General features: G+C 38.5%; 1 protein-coding gene across 2 annotated transcripts in view; it reads right to left on the bottom strand.

Moving 5' to 3' along the window:
- Nucleotides 1-19,727, bottom strand: part of FUT8 (fucosyltransferase 8) — a 125,963-nt gene that overhangs the window by 89,023 nt on the left and 17,213 nt on the right. For both annotated transcript variants that reach the window (XM_030483767.1, XM_030483765.1), the window contains exon 2: nt 10,067-10,143. The gene's annotated coding sequence lies outside the window, so the exon portion shown is untranslated. The remainder of the gene's footprint in view (nt 1-10,066; nt 10,144-19,727) is intronic.

The raw sequence follows: 19,727 nt of genomic DNA on the forward strand, positions 1-19,727 counted from the left end.
GCAAACTTGCTGAGGGCACACTCAATCCCACTGTCCATGTTGCCGACAAAGATGTTGAACAGGACCGGTCCCAACATCGATCCCTGAGGGACGCCACTCGTTACTGTTTTCCAACTGGACATTGAGCTATTTACCACAACTCTTTGCATGGGGCCATCGAGCCAGTTCTTTATCCACTGAGTGGTCCATGTATTAAATTGATGTATCTCCAACTTAGAGACAAGGATGTCGTGCAGGAAAAGACAAGGATGTCATGTGGGAATTTCATTCTTTAATCTTGTGTAATTAAATGACGGGTAAGGAAAGATTAAAAACCAAACAAACCACACGCAACAGAAAAAGCTAAAACCCCTTCCACAATTTGACTGTGTGAACTGGTCCAGTGGAACGGGGGAACAAAATGGCAAAACTCTTCCTGCCTTGAAGAAGTCTGAACAAGCAGTCACACTGAGCAACTTAGGTGCTGGAGAGAGATAATCAATTCATAAACACAACAATCTTTCTAGATGAAAGAAACACTTGATTACACATGACAACAGGCCAGGAATTAGACTAAATTCAAAGGAAGTTACAGCATTAAGCAGAGTAAAAAAATAAATTGCATTTCAGAAAAGAAAACCACAATTGTAGGTGTGTAGAAAAAAGAAAACAGGAAAAACCTTTTGTAAATATGCCTGCTAAAAGAATATAGATTAAAAATGTAAAGAAAAAAAACAACACACACCTTTCTTGTGTGCATATGGGCACATAACACGCTTTTAAGGTCACTAAAGAAATAGCACAGATTAAGATCCTGTTGAAATACAAAACACTAACGGAAGTAGCTGGCAATGACTTCGTGAGTGTGTACAGTGAAAGGAGAGTTGGAAGAAGCACTCATGTATGGAAGTACTAAATTGCAACAGAGTTCTGATTATTTTTGTATCAATTATTAGTTAAGTTCTTCTGATGCTTCTTTATACCCTGTTTTGAGTCTCAGCGCATGCAGAGCTGGAGAAAACCCATAGATTTCAGGAAATCACACAGAACCTACTGATTATATTTGGCACACACTGGGAAAGACTCATGCTCTCTGCCACCAACTCCATTTCTAGATGATATGTTTACAACCTTTACTAAATTCTGAAGAAGTTGATGCAAAGGAATAGAATCATAGAATGGTTAGAGTTGGAAAGGACCTTAAGATCAACCAGTTCCAACCTCCTGCCATGGGCAGAGATGTCTCACACTAGACCATGTCGCCCAAGGCTCTCTCCAACCTGGCCTTGAACACTGCCAGGGATGGAGCATTTACCAGTTCTTTGGGCAATCTGTTCCAGTGCCTCACCACCCTCACAGTAAAGAACTTCTTCCTTACACCTAACCTGAACCTAACCTGAATAAATCAAATGCAGGCAATAAGCAATCCTTTGATATAAGGCAAACGGGGAAAACCCTCAAGAACTGCAATATGTGAGGGATTTGCAGAGTTTTGGCCTGAAAGATCATTCCTCAAAAAAGGCATGTTTAAGAAATAAAAGTAGAGAGAGAGGGGTGAAGAGTCTATGTTTTTAAGATACTGTCTGAAGCCATTAGAATGTGTGAACTGCATTCCACTAATTTTCTGAACAAAGCTGGATTTTTCCTTTTTCTTGACCTTGCCTTGTGCTATGCTCCCTGCTGTAGTAAGGCATCAAAATAATAATCCACTCTAATATAGCTGTAAAATGCTCCCAAACTCAGAGATTATTTTACATCACTCATATCCTAGCAACATTCCCTGGAATAATGTTATTATACTCAACAGCCAAAACTAAATATAAGCTGCTAGCTGAAAAATCCAGGGATAAGTTGAATTTTTCCGGTTTAGTGATTCTGTAGTATGTTCAGTGCACATGTAATGCCATTGTTTTTTATATAAAGGGTGGGCTTCAGAACAGAAGCAGTTTTCGGAAATGCACTACTTCAAATACATTGTGAAGCACTGATGTAAATGAATTTTCAGGTTTTGCAAAATAACTTCATAAGTATCAGCACTAATTAACTTTTCCCCTCCAAGAGAGCTCAGTAATTCAGGTTTATCATAAAAAGTGTGATGATATGAAATGATTTGTAAGAATTATGTGTATTAGTTAATAGCAACAATTACGAATTGGAAAACAGAAATTCCAGGTATATGAAAATTAGTTTTCTGGGACATTCCAGGAAAAACAGGAAGCCACATTATAAAACAGTAAGAAAACATGGAGAACAGCCAGCTGAAAAAAACTAGATGAATTGTTTGAATCGAACCAGTGGGACAAAATTAATGTTAGCATCTTTAATCTGGATGTTAACTCAAATATAAATTATTTAGGAACAGAAATACAAACATCATAAATTATTCTGAGCAAAATAACTTCAGAACCTATTCTAATGATATTGCTACACTAGAAAAAGTTTTCTTGCAGAAAGCATCAGTTGTCATACTGCTGCTGCAAACAATGGCACATCACAGCACACATGCAATTGTTTTCTAAATATTCTGGCTGCTGTTCACAGTATCTTGTAACCACAGAAAGGTGCACAACACTGCTGACATTCCAGAGCCTTCTTTATCACTGCCTAAGATATGATTAATGGATTGTTTTACAATGCTCTGTGGGATGCTAATCACAGCATTCAGGGTATTACGAAAACTCAGGAGTCCACTTTCAACAACTCAATTTGTGGCTTTTTAGCATCCCCTTTTTCAAATACCTGTGGCTCACCACATCAGTTTTCATTCTGTCATCCTCCAGAAGAAACATTACTTCTTCTCAGATAAGTGTAATGCACATACAACAATAGCATACATAATTTTTCCATATTTGACTTCAACAATTACCAAATCACACTGAAATGAAGACAAAATAATCAAGAAGAAGGACTGCACAATACAGATGGTGCACAAAATTCACCAACTGCTGCAAGCATTCATTGACCAGCTGCATAGTACTGAGTGGTGCTTTTGGGTCTGTGGAAAAAAAGCACCAAGTCATAAGATCATTCACTTACAGTTATAGGACAATCAGCAACCTCCTCACACCCTTCAGATTACATTCACGCCATCAACTTCCACATAACATCACTGATGACAAAACCAAAGTCATTTGATAATGGCACAAAATGGAATGATTGCCCTCCGGAAGTTTGCAATCCCAGACTACTATCAGTCACCAGATCATCGACTTGAAGGGAAATACAAAGTAAATAGCTATCATTACATATAAAAAGCCACTAAAAACATGACCTCCTGCACACCACTGCAACTGCAACGTGCAGGAAAAAAGAACACTCTAAGACAATGGCATTTCTAAAATGTGTTCAATCAAGAGGAAAGAGACATATAGCAGTTCTGCCTTCCTAAGCCAATCTTAAGCACAGAAGGGAAAGGAGTACTTCTCTATGGTTAAAAAAAAAAGAGAATACCATCATTATTAACATGGTTGGGCAGGAAGGTGCAAAAAGCAGTCTTTTAAATATAGGACTTTGTGAAAACGTTAGCATTTTTCTTGGAAAGGCACGTATTCAGTGGCAGAATGCAATGCCAATATTCATTCTGAAGGATTCTACCATCAGCTCAACAGGTGAAACTCTACACAGTGTTTAAAGAGGAGAAAGGAGTGACACAAATACTGCATAAGAAGATGCAACATGACCCTTGAATATGCAGTTGATTGGGTGAAAAGAAGTTGCTAATGCCTTGAGACAAGGATGGATTTCGTTCCATCCAAGTTTAACGTTCCTGTTACTGTTACACATTGCATATTAAATAGTATTTGTAACAAAAATGTTACCAGTAATATGCTGACTTTGGTAAGGGTATGTTGATAACCTGCTGGCAGAGGGGATTATGGTGCTGAGAATGGAACTGGGATTCCTCTGCAATATAATGTGGTCTCAGTTCCATCTTCAAAGCCAATGGCAATACTTCTTCCTTTTTTCCATCTAATGTGGACATTCTACTGAATAGTCTTGTTGTACTTGCCTCTAACAAATCATGCCTCCCATCTCTGCTTGCAAAGTAGCCTTTTTACCACCAGAGAAGCTCAGAAAATCATTTCCTAAGTTTTGTCTTCCTTTGTCCTAATAAAAGTCAGTCTTTCAGGTATCTGATACCCCAACCAAAGGCCATTGAGAGAAAACACAGATTTATTTTGTTCACATTAAACAAGAAGGAGTAAGGGGGGAGAACACAAGTACTATTACATTTTTCCTATGAGAATCTCTCCAAATTAGAACAGTATGTTTCAGAAGTGGTTTGTCACTACCCTCAAAAGAACTATATACCATTCATCATAGCTTTCAGACACCAAAAAGCTGCAGAGTGAACTGTTGAGTGGCTGAAGATACAAATGTAGAAACAGGCTTCCTAAATCTCTAAAATGAGATACACTTTCCCAGAATCTGAATTATTCTTATAGCTTTTTTCTAAACCCTTTCCTAAGGTTATTTCTGAAGACTAGATCTCCAACCTGCACATAATATATCCACCACTGTCCATTAATATTGCATACAGCAGTAACATCACCTCCCCTACATCCCTCCTAATGGTTGTTGTATTCAAAAACAGTTCCTCTAACCTGTAAGTGCAATCCACAATATTAGTCTCTAGACCTGGGATCACATGTTTGCCTCTATTCAAATACAAGTTCTTAAGTAAGTTCCACTTGCCAAGCAATTTAACAGTTATTGATATCATTTTATCATTAAAATTACTATATCTTTAAAACTACAACTTTTAGAGATTTATGAGGAGTGATATATTCTTCCCAAGAGCCAGCAAACCCCCTGCCATGCAGCCTTACAAGAACTTTCCTTAGGGTTTGAAAGTTCCCTGTCTAGTGACAGTTTTTTGGATTCATTAACCAATTTTAATACAGTTAACATGAGTTACAACAAATCTCCTTAGGACAAAATCAATCTGATTAAAAGACAGTATCATTAGGATCAATTTCAAGTGAATCACCCTATAATTAACCTGTCCCGATCGTTTTTTTTCTACATACTGGCAAAGCATCTCATTATTCTCATTCCCTTTAGACTCGGGTTATTTCAACGTTTGTCTAAAAACAAAAGATGTCACCAAAAAACCCCTAAGACTGAAGTGCAAAAACAATTAAATGAAGATTTTCCGACACCAACAGGTTCTGCCAAATTCTGAAGTGTTTTTAGACACCATTTAATATAATCCATAGACACAACAAAGCACTGAAGTATCAGTGTAATATGATTACATCATTTAAAAAAAGCAAAGTCAAAACAACTGTGGGATATTTCTGTATTGTAGATGTAGCCTTGGCATTGAGTCACATCCTGTTCTTCTCTCCACGACAGCTACGATTTCTTCTAATAAACAACAAATAGTGGGCAAGACTTACACCTTCAGAGTATCATTTTATCTAAAATGGTAATATTAGATGAAAAACCATAACTCACAGATACTTTCATCAGAATTTGCTATACCAACTCTCTGTATTTCATATTAAAAAACCCCTATGACATAGTTCCTCACCTATTTAACTGCATGAACTTGTGAATCAGGAAACATATTCCAGACAAAATACACATCTTGGCTGGCTATTTCCTCTGATATTGTTTCCTTAAATAATTTGTGAACACTTAGGTTTAGTTTAGTCTAAAAGTTTAAAATCAGGTGCATTCAACATCAACAGTAACTTGGTCAACTGGAAAAAAATATTTCAGCTAAAAAATTGCAAAAATAAAAACTTGCTGTAATATGCAGAAAGAGATTCTATGCTGTTTCTGAGCATCATTTGCAAAAAGCTGTTCTCTCCATGCTCCACTCACAAGAGAGAGACAATTAAGGAAAAAGAAAGGAAAAAAAGCCCAGCTACAAACTAGACATGAAATCATAAAATGTAATAAGGTTATCAGAAGTTTATTAGACCACACCTCTTCTCTAAGATGAGATCACACATACTCATGTGTCTTAGGACATTTTAGGAACTTCCAGAGATATATGCTCTTTCCAGTCGATTGCAGAGCTTCACCAGCCACAATGCATTAATCTCCACTGGTGAAAATGTAAGCTTATTAGGTTTGCGGTGTTCCAAAAGACCTCGGGCAGCAGCACTTACTCTTTTTATTAAATTATCCTTGATTTTTTCAACCTCTCCTCATAGGTCTTAGATCCAGTGTCCTGATCATCAGCACTAATGTCTTCTGGAGTCTCTAACTTGGCAAAGTAATTTTGATTTGTTTGCATGTATTAAGTGCATGGCTCCAAACCCGGCACAATGAGCTAGTTGACTTAATTTCTACCCTAAGTTCAGCAGAGGGATTTACATGGTGTTTTATGATAATGCTTCCATTTATTTATCCTGCTGTGATGTTATGTTTTTGGAACGTTTTTCTGTGCATGATACTGTTGACTTAATGTCAGCTCTTAACTCTCAATCTTTTACTTCAGAACTCCCAGCCATTCCTTATTCTGTCTTTCCTTTTTCCTTGCCCTTAACGACTTGTATCCTACTTTTCACAGATCATTCTAATTTGTTGGTTCATGTTAAATTCTAATCCAATCTTCCAACATCCCTGCAGTCTCATAGCTGCTACCATTTTTCATTGCAGTAAACATGCAAGTCAATGGATACATTAGTAACCTCTTAAGAAGGAAAAAAGGCATGAAAGACTGTTGGTTGTGCTGCTGCATCTGAACTGACTTATATAGAACATGTTTTTAATAAAGAATATATTTCAGAAAGCCAGCATAGCAGTAAGCCATCTTTTAAACAAGAATCCAAGCTAAATGACTACGAGAATAAAACAGTGAACTGAAGCTGAATGTCAGAGCAAGAAACAGACTTCGTTGATCCTCAGGTGCGGAGGAAAGTAGTAAGAAAGATAGCAGGTACTCCAGAAACACAGAAGGATGGTCCAGCTTTGGTATTGATAAAAAGGGCAGGGCTAGATCAGCAACATACCCTTCTGAAAAGGTATTTTCCTTTTCCATATTGAAATATGGAATTTTATGTTCATATGGATTTTATGTTTATATGGACTCATATGTCGATCTATTTAGATATGTAAAAATAAATAAAATCTATCCAGGACCTCAGGTGCCCCTAAAATCAATCTTAAAACTCAGAACATAAAGGCCTTTTGAAGAGATAAGTTTATCGCCAAAAGCCTATCTCAGACAAATGTAAGTTGCAGTATGTTCAAAAAAGGGTAAGAAAGTAGTTCAGAAGGTAACAAAAAAAATGCCCAGTTGATCTTTCTTTTTTTAACAAACTACGAAACTGAAGTCCATAGAGGGAATGCATTAGACCAAGTGTGAAGTATGATCAGGAAGAAAAAAAAAAAAAAGGTATAGACTACCACAGGAATGTTTTTACATGTGAGAAGCATCAAGAAAAATATTAAATAGGTAAATGGAACAAATACAGTTTTTCCCAGCCAGACTCTGATAGCAGAAAATAGTTCTGAACACAGTATGTTATGCAATCTGACAGGAAGCAGGAATCCAACACAATCCATAGACTGCATAACAAAGTAATACGGGAAAGGTATCACCTCCTCTAAAGGTATCACCTCCTCTCTGTTACTTAGTTATTTGCCTCAACCTACGAGCACTACCTAGATCTTACCTAGATACTAAACTCAAATCAGCTTACCTCCACTGCTCAATCTCCTTTAGGAGTTAAGCAATGCATACAAAACCACTGGCTTAGCTACTGCTCCAGACACTTCAGTTTATCCTCTGCACAAATCCTCTTAATGATCCTCCTGCACAAATTGAACAGAAAAGGCAAATAGAGGTTTCATGCAGTTCTTAACCACTGCAATCTGCCCTCGCCAAAGGAAGGACTGCATCTCTACAAAAGATGCAACCATCACCACGGTTTACAGACAAATCAAGGCAGTGTGAACACAGGACAAAATATAAGTATAAGCAAGCATATATGCATGCATCCAGGCTCACAGTTCAACCAAAAAAAAATTCATTTACAAAACTGTAAACTAAGATACAGAAAAATGGTTTTATTATGAAACATCATGTACAAGGTACCAGCCAATTCTGGTAAGAAGTGAGGTTTGGACAAGTCATGCAAGTTCTTCATACATACTTATCATTCATTTCCAGGGCCTGAAGCACATAGATATTTCACATGGGGCTTGGCAGAGGGTGGATAGGAAGACTATTGCAGATTTTCTAGTTATCTGCTAAGATTTTTTCCCTCTGAATCACTGTTTGTATTCTGTATCAACAGGTCGCTCCTACTAACAGCAAGGGCTGGGAGGGCTGTGGAAAGATTAGCCAGTTCTAGTCTAAAACTCTCACAGAAACCAAATCTTCTCCAAAGTCAAATCAGCTATTTCCAATCTAATACTGTGGTAACACAGTTTTAACCACAAACTGATGGACAGATCCACTGCCTGGCTGCTGTCTAAAGGGACAAGTTCTGCTCCCCCACTCTTTCCTCCTGCCTTCATATATCCGTTTCTTCCTTTGCACCACTTTAACACTTTCTGAACACTTATCTGAGCTGATCCAACCCACAAATCAAGAAACAAAACTAACCACCTTTTTGCTGGGTTTGTGAGATAAAACAGTTAACTGGTTTCAGCAGGAGTCAGATATGGGAAAGAACAGGGTTTGGGAAACACAATCAACCCCTTTCAGTAGCAGTAAGCAGTTACAACGGCCAACCCAGTTTCAGGAAAACTAAGTGGAAACTGGATGCTACCACCCTATCGTTTGTTCCGTCCTGGCCATGAGGTCCTCAGAATATCATTTGAAATCCCACCTTTTTTTTTTTTTTTAAACTATTCATTAAATTCTTAAGCTGAAAAAGTACTTCAAGAGTTATAACTGTATAAATAAGCCATAATAATTGAGAGTACTTTAGATGTCTACAGCTTGACAACCATTACTGCAGTTGGGTGAACAGTAAAATCATCTCATCTGCAACAAATTTGCTTGAGCTGTTAGTCTAACTTGTTCAGTTGTGAAAGTTCAAGAAACTTGTGAAAGTTATACAGTTAGTTAGAATTCTTGAAGTACTTTTTCAGCTTAAGAATTTAATGAATAGTTTAAAAAAAAAAAAAAAGGTGGGATTTCAAATGATATTCTGAGGACCTCATGGCCAGGACGGAACAAACGATAGGGTGGTAGCATCCAGTTTCCACTTAGCTTTCTTGAAACTGGGTTGGCTGTTCAAGAAAGTTGGCTGTTCAAGAAAAGTTGGTTGGCTGTTCAAGAAAGTTCAAGAAACTTTCACAACCTTCTTATCTTTACCATAATTAACAATTCTGATCCTAACAGTCTTTTCTATAGTTGTGTCATAACATGCTTGGTTTCCATGTTCACACCTGAACTCATGTTTCAGTGAAGTTCACTTCAATTCTTTAATCAACTTATTAAAAAGAAGAGAGTTACTATTCTTCTAAGATTTATCTTTTATGATACATTTATTTACTTAAATTAGTATTATGGTAGTTGGTTACACCTTCAAAAATATAAGAATCTGTGGTATTAAGTTTTTAATACTCATCACCATTTGAGTAAATCTAGCACTGGATCTAGAATATCCCAGAGCACACAATAGTTTCCAGCCACAACAGCTTAGTTACTCACAACTTTCGGAGAAACTTCATGGAACAGGGCCTGTGCCCAGCTTCTACAGTATTGGTGATCTCTGACAAATACATGTAGTATCTGCCATACAGATGAAAGGGCCCCAAAATACTGCCAAAGAATAAAGGCTTTGTACGTAAGACAGAGGATACATAATGAATCTATCAAAGAATTTATCTTTTCAGAGGTGAGAAGCAAAGAGGAGAAGGGAGAAAAATGGGCATAAGGAGAAAAGAAAGATGAAATAGGTGTCTGACCCAATTTTGTCAGTGATCTGGCATAAAAGCAAAGGACCTGACCTCTCTTTTGCAAAGTTTGCTTCTTCCAGCTGACAAGGATTTATCAACAGAAAGGCAGTTTTCAGCTGCTGTTTAAGTAGCACAGGTCTTCATCTAGTTTCTGTGTATCTAGTTTTTGTCCAAGTGGCAGCAAGACCACAGAGGAAAAGAAGTACTTACTTACCAGCAATAATTATTGTTCAAATTAATGCTTTGGAGGACTCTTCTTCCTCACTTTCATTTTGAAGCCTAGGTAATTATCTGAAAGTAGAAGAGGAAAAGAGGATCCTTAGTTTTTATCCTTTTTTACTTTTATCCATGTTTTCATCCTTTGACTATTACATGCAGCATTCAAAAGATGCATACAAACACTCATAAAAAAGAAGAATTTTATCATTCATGATTAGATGACTTGTAGCAAAACTCTTATGAAAACAGAAATTTATACATATAAACAACCTCTGTTTATACTGCCGTCCAAAAAAATAGAAACTGTTTGCTTCATTGCCAAAAAAACCCCAACAAAGGTTAAGTATAGACCCCCAAGGCATCTGTTAAACAAATTAAGAAAGCAAGAGGGCAAAAAAACAGTGGGTTCATTCTTGGGATATATATAGCCAGGCTTTAGGACAAAAAAACACTGAGAAAAATAAGGTCCTAAAACCAGATGCCCAAAATTAAAATAGCAAACTCCTCAAACTGAAATAGTTGCCACATGGAAAAGAATAGGCTCTGCCTTTAAAACAGATGTAAGCAAACGTTGTTTTGTACCACTTGTTTATGTTTATACGTAACAAACTTAGTAGACCATAACACAGTAAGTAGTTTTAAACAAAATCTTACTTTTGGGTTATCAAGGCATGGAGTTACTAAATCATTTTATAACAGTGGTCTCACTAATTCAGAATGGCTGCATGCCACTGAACTAAGTGTTCATTCTTGGCCATATAACAGAAAAGCAATAAAAGCTGCACCTATCAGACTCTGCAACAGCAATAAATTGGATGTTGAAAAAGCTAATTTGTGAACCTGACTTCAAGCAAAGGGATAAAACTGGGGAAGAAAAATAAATAGGAAACCAATTAAAGCAACAATAGTACCAGGAATGGGAGTGAAGAGAAAATGATAAATGCATCAGATAATTGTCTTTTACTACAATAAGAATTCTGCCAAAAGAGAAGCTTCAGCAGCTGCACTGTTAAAGGAACAAGGTGAACTCGCAACTCTGAAAATCATAAAAGCAGCAGAAGTGACAAAAATGAATAAATAAAAAAGACTGAATTCTTTATTTTCTTTTTCATGTAATAAATTATTCAAAATAATCAGCACCTGCAAGGTCAGAGCCCATGAACTTCCAAAAGTGGAATGCCTGCGGGAAAGAGTGAGAAAGCCTATTTTGAATTCCAGTTGAGAGTGATAGTTTGGTTATACATCAGCTAAGGTGGCACTCAATAAAAAGGATATACTCTTTCCTGTGATAAAGGATCTCAGAAATCCAAACAAAAAAGAAAAAATACAGCACTGTTACCCCATGTATAAAAAGTAACATTGAAGTTTTAGCTTTCCAAAAAATCTAAACTAGTTATTTTATTGTACCGCTTATCAAATCCATTACACTACCCATTTCACAAAAATGCAGAGATGAAAGTACCTGCTGAAGGTGAGTCAGGAAGCCAAGCAAAACTGAATATGGAGCCCACCTGTTCCAAGAGCTAGGCCTACAGTGAACTTATTAAAGCACAGTCTGGAATAATGTTTACTTTTAACTTCATATGAAACATTATGCTCTATCTTCTTACAAGTCCACACTTGCAACCTCAATCACAGGTAGAAAAGAGCATATTATGTGAGCCATATGTATGGAAAAATAGGTTTAGACAGATTGGCTCACAGTAAACATGAAGTGGGCATGTTTATATTTCATGTAATGAAATATTACTAAATTTACAAATTGATTTAGCTTGAGGCAACAGAATTACAGGCAGCACCAAAAGGCCAGAGTCCTACCAGGCTGGGCAATTCACCCTGCCCAACAAAAAGCTCCCCAAAATTTCACACTTGGGTATCTTAAAATACATAAAACCACACAGAACAATAGAAAGAAAGCATGATTATTTGGGTCTTCCCCCCCCCCCCCCAAACATACCATCAGAGTGAAGTAGCTATTTAACAGTAGTTGACAAAGTAGAGAGGGAGACAAACACAACTCCAATGTAGTTTATACCTGTGCTCCAGGAAAATTCGTCCACAACAAAAATGATTAACGAAAATAATAACAATTACAAAACAGTGAAATATATTGAGTTAATTTAAAATAAAACAAGCCTGGCCAAGTCATTTGAAACTCCACTTAACAGAAGCTACCTGTACGACAATGAAATATTAACCTGAGTTCCAGTCAGCTGTTTTGCAACCCACTATGCACTGGTTTTAGAGTATTTTCCATAGCCTGTTCAGAGTAACTCACAAAGAAGTTACAAATTCTGTACCAAAATCAAGATGCAGGCAACCAGTAATTTTTCTTTTCCATCCCTACACCTATTACTAAGAAGAAAGAAATAAAGCCCTTTAAGATCACCACAACTAATGTAAAGTGACTGTCTATAAATAAATAAGAACTGTCTAAATATAATGACTGTCTAAATAAAAATATTTAAAAATCAACCTACTCCAAGTCATCCAACTGCCAACAAGCTTACAATTTTCAAGCCTAATATTGTTAATATATCCCTGAAAATGGAATTCTATTTATAATGTAAAAACCACAACTGTTGTTCATTCACCTCAACAGTATTTATGAACATCACTAACTAGACAGTGGTGCTTTTCAGGTAAATCTGCCCCTCTTGCAGAGATCTTTTTGGAGATAAAGGTCACAAAGTGACTTTGCAGATAGGAAATTTTAGTTACATGCCCAATTCTGACTTTGAATTTGTTGGGTGTACATGGACTAGTCATTTCCTCCTATTTTTAGAAAAATCAATCTATTTATTAAAAAAATATATCCTTATAAAGGGTTCAATACCACCTGGCGTGTTTAGAATCATAGAATCATAGAATCGTAAGGGTTGGAAAGGACCTTAAGATCATCTAGTTCCAACCCCCCTGCCATGGGCAGGGACACCTTGCACTAAACCACGTGGTTCAAGGCTCTGTCCAACCTGGCCTTGAACACCGCCAGGGATGGAGCATCCACAACCTCCCTGGGCAACCCATTCCAGTGCTTCACCACCCTCACTGTAAACAACTTCTTCCTTACATCTAATCTAAACTTCCTCTGTTTAAGTTTGAACCCATTACCCCTTGTCCTACCACTACAGTCCCTAAGGAAGAGTCCCTCCCCAGCATCCTTGTAGACCCCCTTCAGATACTGGAAGGCTGCTATGAGGTCACCACGCAGCCTTCTCTTCTCCAAGCTGAACAGCCCCAACTCTCTCAGCCTGTCTTCATACGGGAGGTGCTCCAGCCCTCTTATCATCCTCGTGGCCCTCCTCTGGACTCGCTCCAACAGCTCCATGTCCTTTTTATGTTGAGGACACCAGAACTGTACACAGTACTCCAAGTGAGGTCTCACGAGAGCAGAGTAGAGAGGCAGGATCACCTCCTTCGACCTCCCGGTCACGCTTCTTTTGATGCAGCCCAGGATACGGTTGGCTTTCTGGGCTGCAACTGCACACTGCCGGCTCATGTTAAGCTTCTCGTCAACCAACACCCCCAAGTCCTTTTCTGCAGGGCTGCTCTGAATCTCTTCTCTGCCCAACCTGTAGCAGTGCCTGGGATTGCCCCAACCCAGCTGTAGGACCTTACACTTGGTTTGGTTAAACTTCATAAGCTTGGCATCGGCCCACCTCACAAGCGTGTCAGGGTCCCTCTGGATGGCATCCCTTCCCTCCAGCGTATCAACCGAACCACACAGCTTGGTGTCGTCGGCAAACTTGCTGAGGGTGCACTCAATCCCACTGTCCATGTCGCCGACAAAGATGTTGAAAAGGACCGGTCCCAACACCGATCCCTGAGGGACACCACTCGTTACTGTTTTCCAACTGGACATCGAGCCATTTACCACAACTCTTTGCGTGCGGCGATCGAGCCAGTTTTTGATCCACCGAGTGGTCCATCTATCAAATTGATGTCTCTCCAATTTAGAGACAAGGATGTCATGTGGGACAGTGTCGAACGCTTTGCACAAGTCCAGGTAGATGACGTCAGCTGCTCTGCCCCTGTCCATCAGTTCCGTGGCTCCATCATAGAAGGCCACCAAATTGGTCAGGCAGGATTTCCCCTTAGTGAAACCATGTTGGCTGTCACCAACCACCTCGTTGTTTTTCATGTGCCTTAGCATGTTTTCCAGGAGAAACTGTTCCAAGATTTTGCCAGGCACAGAGGCGAGACTGACTGGTCCGTAGTTCCCTTCTTCCCCTTCTTGAAAATGGGGGTTATATTACCCTTCTTCCAGTCATCGGGAACTTCACCTGACTGCCAGGATTTTTCGAATGTGATGGACAGTGGCTTAGCAACTTCATTCGCCAGCTCCTTCAGGACCCGTGGATGGATTTCATCAGGTCCCATGGACTTGTGCACGTTCAGGTTCTTAAGATGGTCTCAAACCTGATCCTCTCCTACAGTGGGCCTAAGGTCTTCGTTCTCACAGTCCCTGCATCTGCCTTCCAAGACTTGGGTTGTGTGGTCAGAGCATTTGCTGGTGAAGACTGAGGCAAAGAAGTCATTAAGAACCTCAGCCTTCTCCAAATCCATGGTAGCCAGTTCTCCTGATAGCTTCTGGAGAGGGCCTACATTGTCCCTAGTCTGTCTTTTATTTGCTACGTATCTATAGAATCCTTTCCTGTTATCTTTTACATCCCTTGCCAAACTTAATTCTAGCTGGGCCTTAGCTTTCCTAACCTGGTCCCTAGCTTCTCGGGCAATGTTCCTGTATTCTTCCCAGGCCGCCTGTCCTCGCTTCCACCTTCTATAAGCTTCTTTTTTCCCTCTAAGTTTCCTCAGCAGCTCCTTGTCCATCCATGGAGGTCTCCTGGCCCTCCTGCTGCACTTTCTTCTAGTCGGGATGCAACACTCTTGAGCACGTAGCAGGTGATCCTTGAATACCGACCAGCAGTCTTGGGCCCCCCTGCCCTCTAGGACTGTATCCCATGAAACCTTACTAAGGAGGTTCCTGAAGAGGCCAAAGTCTGCTTTCTTGAAGTCCAGGGCAGTGAGCTTGCTGCACGCTCTTCTCACTGTCCTGAGGATCTCAAACTCAACCATCTCGTGATCACTAGAGCCAAGGCTGCCCTGGAGCGTCACATTTCCAACCAGTCCCTCCCTGTTGGTGAGCACAAGGTCCAGCATGGCACCTCTCCTCGTCGGCTCCTCTATTGCTTGAAAGAAGAAGTTGTCTTCCACACAATCGAGTCTCCTCCATTACAAGAACTCATTCAAAATAAAGGCCAAACACATTTCATCAACACTTTCCATGTAATTTAAGCTGAATTTTAAAAAGACACAAAACTGCACAACAGCAAGAGAACAGAATTCAAGGGTGCCAGGCACACTGTAAATGCCTGCAACTACAGAAGTGTTAGATGAAAATGCCTACATTACCTCAGGAATATGGCTCGGGGATATGACACACTTCCCTGTTTCACTGGGGCAAACTGATTTCACTTTGTCCAGGCACTAGACCCATATGCCAGCCCAGGACTACCTTCCCAATGGCACAGGAAGAACCAGACACCTCACTCAAAATCCTACCTTTAGTCAATGGCAAACTGCCTCTGCTTCTGAAGATAAACTATGCACCAAGAAGATAAAATAAGTAAATAAAGATTCCCTTCTGATCTCTACAGGGCACCAGTGACAGTCATGAAGAACAGAATATGTACCATGGAAATTTTATGAAAAACAATGATATAATGTTATTTTGGCTGCTTTATCCCCTTTCTCAGAGATTTCTGTCATTCCATCACCGAGAAATCTCATATGCTTTATTTTTATGTATCTCATTTTTAATTTGATTCCACAATCAACCTTATAATCTTACACAATCTTTTTCCATTAATATATATATCATCTTGAACCACTGAGTTTCTCTCTCCATTACTGATTTTGTAAGACTAGACCTCACCTTCTGATTTTCAAACAAGATTTGTTATTAAGTTTATCCCTCAGAAGTATATATTTTCAGTTGTTTCTCTCCTATATATGCCCTCACACCCAATAAGGACTATTCTTATTTCCTCCTAGGCTTTACCGAATTCTTTCATTCTCCTTTAAGAAGGCGAGTTCAGCTTCAGCATAATCACACTAACCGTCCTTTCTTTTCCAAATGACTCAATCTTTTCTGAGTGCAACTGTGATCAGAGCTATGTACCATCCTAAATGTAAATCAACCAGTACTTTATTGCCTGGTCCTAACAATCTTTTTTGAAAGCTAGAAGCCAGCTGGTGTGTCTTAGAATCATGTTACTCTCCCAAACCCATATCATCTGTCAAGAAAACAGATCAGAATCATACAACAGTCTACCTCTGATATAACTGTTTTACACTGGTTTTATACCGGTTTTATACTGGTTTTATACCAGCCTAGTTATACCAGGATTTCTTGTCTTCACTCATGTACATGAACTTTCCATTATTATTTTTTTAATTTAACTTACATCATTTCCTATTACTCCAAACACATAAATCATCCTCTGCTATAAGTGTAGACAATCCTGCCTTCTCTAGTATCAGCAATTTCAGAAGCACAAAGAACAGCTCTTTAGCGAAGTCACTTGCTTATTTCAGCACTGGCTTTAAGGTTTCCACTAGCTGGCAGAGAAGTGACTGAACCTATGTTAAGGAAAATATTACGAGAAAATAATTTAAACTACAAAACCACTTCAAACAAACAACAAATTCAGCTACAATGTTACACTGGATGTTTTTTTTCATGTCTGGCAAAGAAAAACAAACACAAAATCATTCCTTCTGTAACCCAAGCGAAACTCAGAACACGTGTTTTCCACTTTTAAGACCAGAGAGAATGTGCTTTTCTAATAGAGAAACAGTTAACTTAGCTTAAAAACTGAACTTTATCTCCATTATACCCATCAATTCATCTGTCTGCTATCATTGTTAGTTGATAATACTAAGCAAGTTTCCTTAACAAATAAGGAAAGAACGAACATCCCAGAGAAAGGTAATCTTTTTAATACATACATTTTAAAAGAGATATATATGATTATCTATATATACTATATCTATTTATAAGCATAAGTATCATATATAAAAGATCTTCTACAAAGTTATATATATAAAGATCATCTTCTTTAGTTGAAGATCCCTTACTGCTAAGAGTTAAACAAAAGCTGGCATATACTCAATCCATAATATGCAAGGATCAAAGCCAAATCATCTAACTTCTACCACACACAGAAGAAAGGCTCTCAGGAATTAGCTGGTTTGCAGTAAAATGCACAGGATTCTTTCTGCAGTTCAATTTTGTAGAGAAGGTTCCTCTTCAAACAAGCTTTGGCTACCACAGGTTTGAGAAAAACATACAATTGTTCAATGAAATTCTGCTTTAATCAAACAAGACACAGATTTGAAAGCATTATTCCCCAAAATTCCTCAAAACAAGCCTAAAAGAAATTTCCTCACACTTGTTTTTCTTTATCAGGTAGGACTTTGCCACTTTGACCTCATTCTAAGAGTACACCAATTTAATGGCACAAATAATAATTAGAAGCAAAACTCAGTATCATTAACCTTACCAGAATGAAAACATAAAACAGTTGCTATAAGGTGTAAAGTCCTTTCATGATACTGAAACTCTCACATATAATGGGCATATTAAAGGGCCAAGATTAAGAATTAAGTTATTAAATAACATCTAAATATAAACACATTTTTATCCTATTTGCTTGCTAGGAGGTAGGTCACCCAGAATGTAATAAACCAACGTGACACTGCGCATTTCTCAAGTTCTTTCCTGCTCCCCTCCTTCAAGACACATTGGCCCAACCTGGTGACTCATTTTTGCCTCTTATTTAAAAAATACATGACCCTAGCCTGACACATCCAATATTCCCAGGAGACAGGTCACTGTTGTTCAGTGCCCCCAGAACCACATTTTTCACTTTACAAATTTTCAAATATGCTACAGTGACACTGCTAATACATTACACACTTGGATGTGTAGAGCAAATTTGGGGGAAATTTGAGAAAACACTGCAAGCACTGCACCTCTCTCAGCTCTCTTAAATCCAGGAAAACATGTTATGTTTCTTTTCCCCAGAGTTCCACTACTTTTCAGCCATGTGAAGTGCCATCTGTGCTTCCCAGCCTGGCAAGCTAAAAATCTGCTGTCATTCATATCACCAGTGAACAAATTAGAGGCAAAGACTGTCCTCTAATAAAACAGCAAGACTTACAAATGGCAATCTAGATCACAGCTCCAAAGCGATTAGTGGCAAGCATGGTTAGTTAAAGGGTCACAGGGAGGAAAAGGTGGCAAACAGTAGACTGTCTTCAGAGCTTGCTTGATCTCTGTAAACTAACAGAGATCAATACAAAAACTATGGGGAATAAAACAAAAGTAGCTGGAAATTTCAGAAAGCAAACAAAAATATGACTTAACTGACACAACACATTTAGTGTTATTTAGTCGGATACTACATAAAGTTAGAGGGTATACTTGGCTCAGGAAGGACAGATACAGATGGTAGAGCAGGAAACCTTGTCTTGAGTATCTAAGGTTTGTATACTTGTTCTGAGATCCAGGATGCAACAGAAGCCAAACACTCTACATAACATTAAAATGAGAAAGTTACAGTGCAAAGGAAAGTGTAGATACCCTATAAATTACCAAGAAGAAAATTTAAGTGGATGAGGGTTTGGAGGGACTGATGAGAGAGGCTGGTTGGTTATTTTTGGTTCTTTTGATTTGGGTTATGGGTTGTGGTTTTTTTCCTAGACAGCTAGCAGAATCATTCAAAGCACAAGATTTAATATTAATGATGCACAGGATATGCCCTTCAGGAAGCAGTTCACAGATATAACTGAGTTAACCTCCAGTTAGTAACCAGCTCGACTATTGGCTTTACAAAAGTTAACTTAGAACATCATACACATCAATATATTAATGCCTGAAACTTTCCCAGACACTGAAACACAATCATCATGTTAGAATAAGCCCTAAACTACTTTTGATAAAGGCCAACTCCGCTTTTCCAACCTCTGAGAACACTCTGAGGGTTACCACATAGCCTGGAAAGCTTCAGAATGGTACTGTGCATGCAGCTACCTCTGTTGCAGGCTGAGCGATTAACAGAAAGGACAATGTCAGCTGTCCTCAATACCAGACAATGGTCTACTTTATTAGTATTGATGCAGCCAAAAGGGATTTGAACTCAAACCATCTTAAGGAAACAAAAACTAAGTACAGATTAAGTCTGGCAAAGTACACAAAATTAAGAAAAGGGGAAAGTAGTAACAATCTTTAGAAATTTAACCAAAAGAATAAGGAAATTCAGAGGCAAGGAGATCACACAGAGAAAACGCTCTCTTTAAAGAGAGACAGGCTACTGAAAGAAAAGGCTGAAAAAGCTGTCAGGAAAGCCCAATTAAGAAAGTTGTTAAGTGAGAATACAGACAACATGAAGAAGAAATAAAGGCTGAAATGCTGGCAAAACTTAATCTCTTGAAATAACATCAAGAAACTCAGCAGGAAATAAACCTGTGTTTGAATTTGAGGAAGGAAATTGTTTGTGCCATACAACTTCATGATTACTTGTCATGGGTTACAGTAACTAGTTCAAAAGAGAAAGCCTATCCTATCCAAAGACAAGGCTATGAATACAATG

The sequence above is a fragment of the Strigops habroptila genome, chromosome 4 (genome assembly GCF_004027225.2).
Source record: "Strigops habroptila isolate Jane chromosome 4, bStrHab1.2.pri, whole genome shotgun sequence".
NCBI lineage: Eukaryota > Metazoa > Chordata > Aves > Psittaciformes > Psittacidae > Strigops > Strigops habroptila.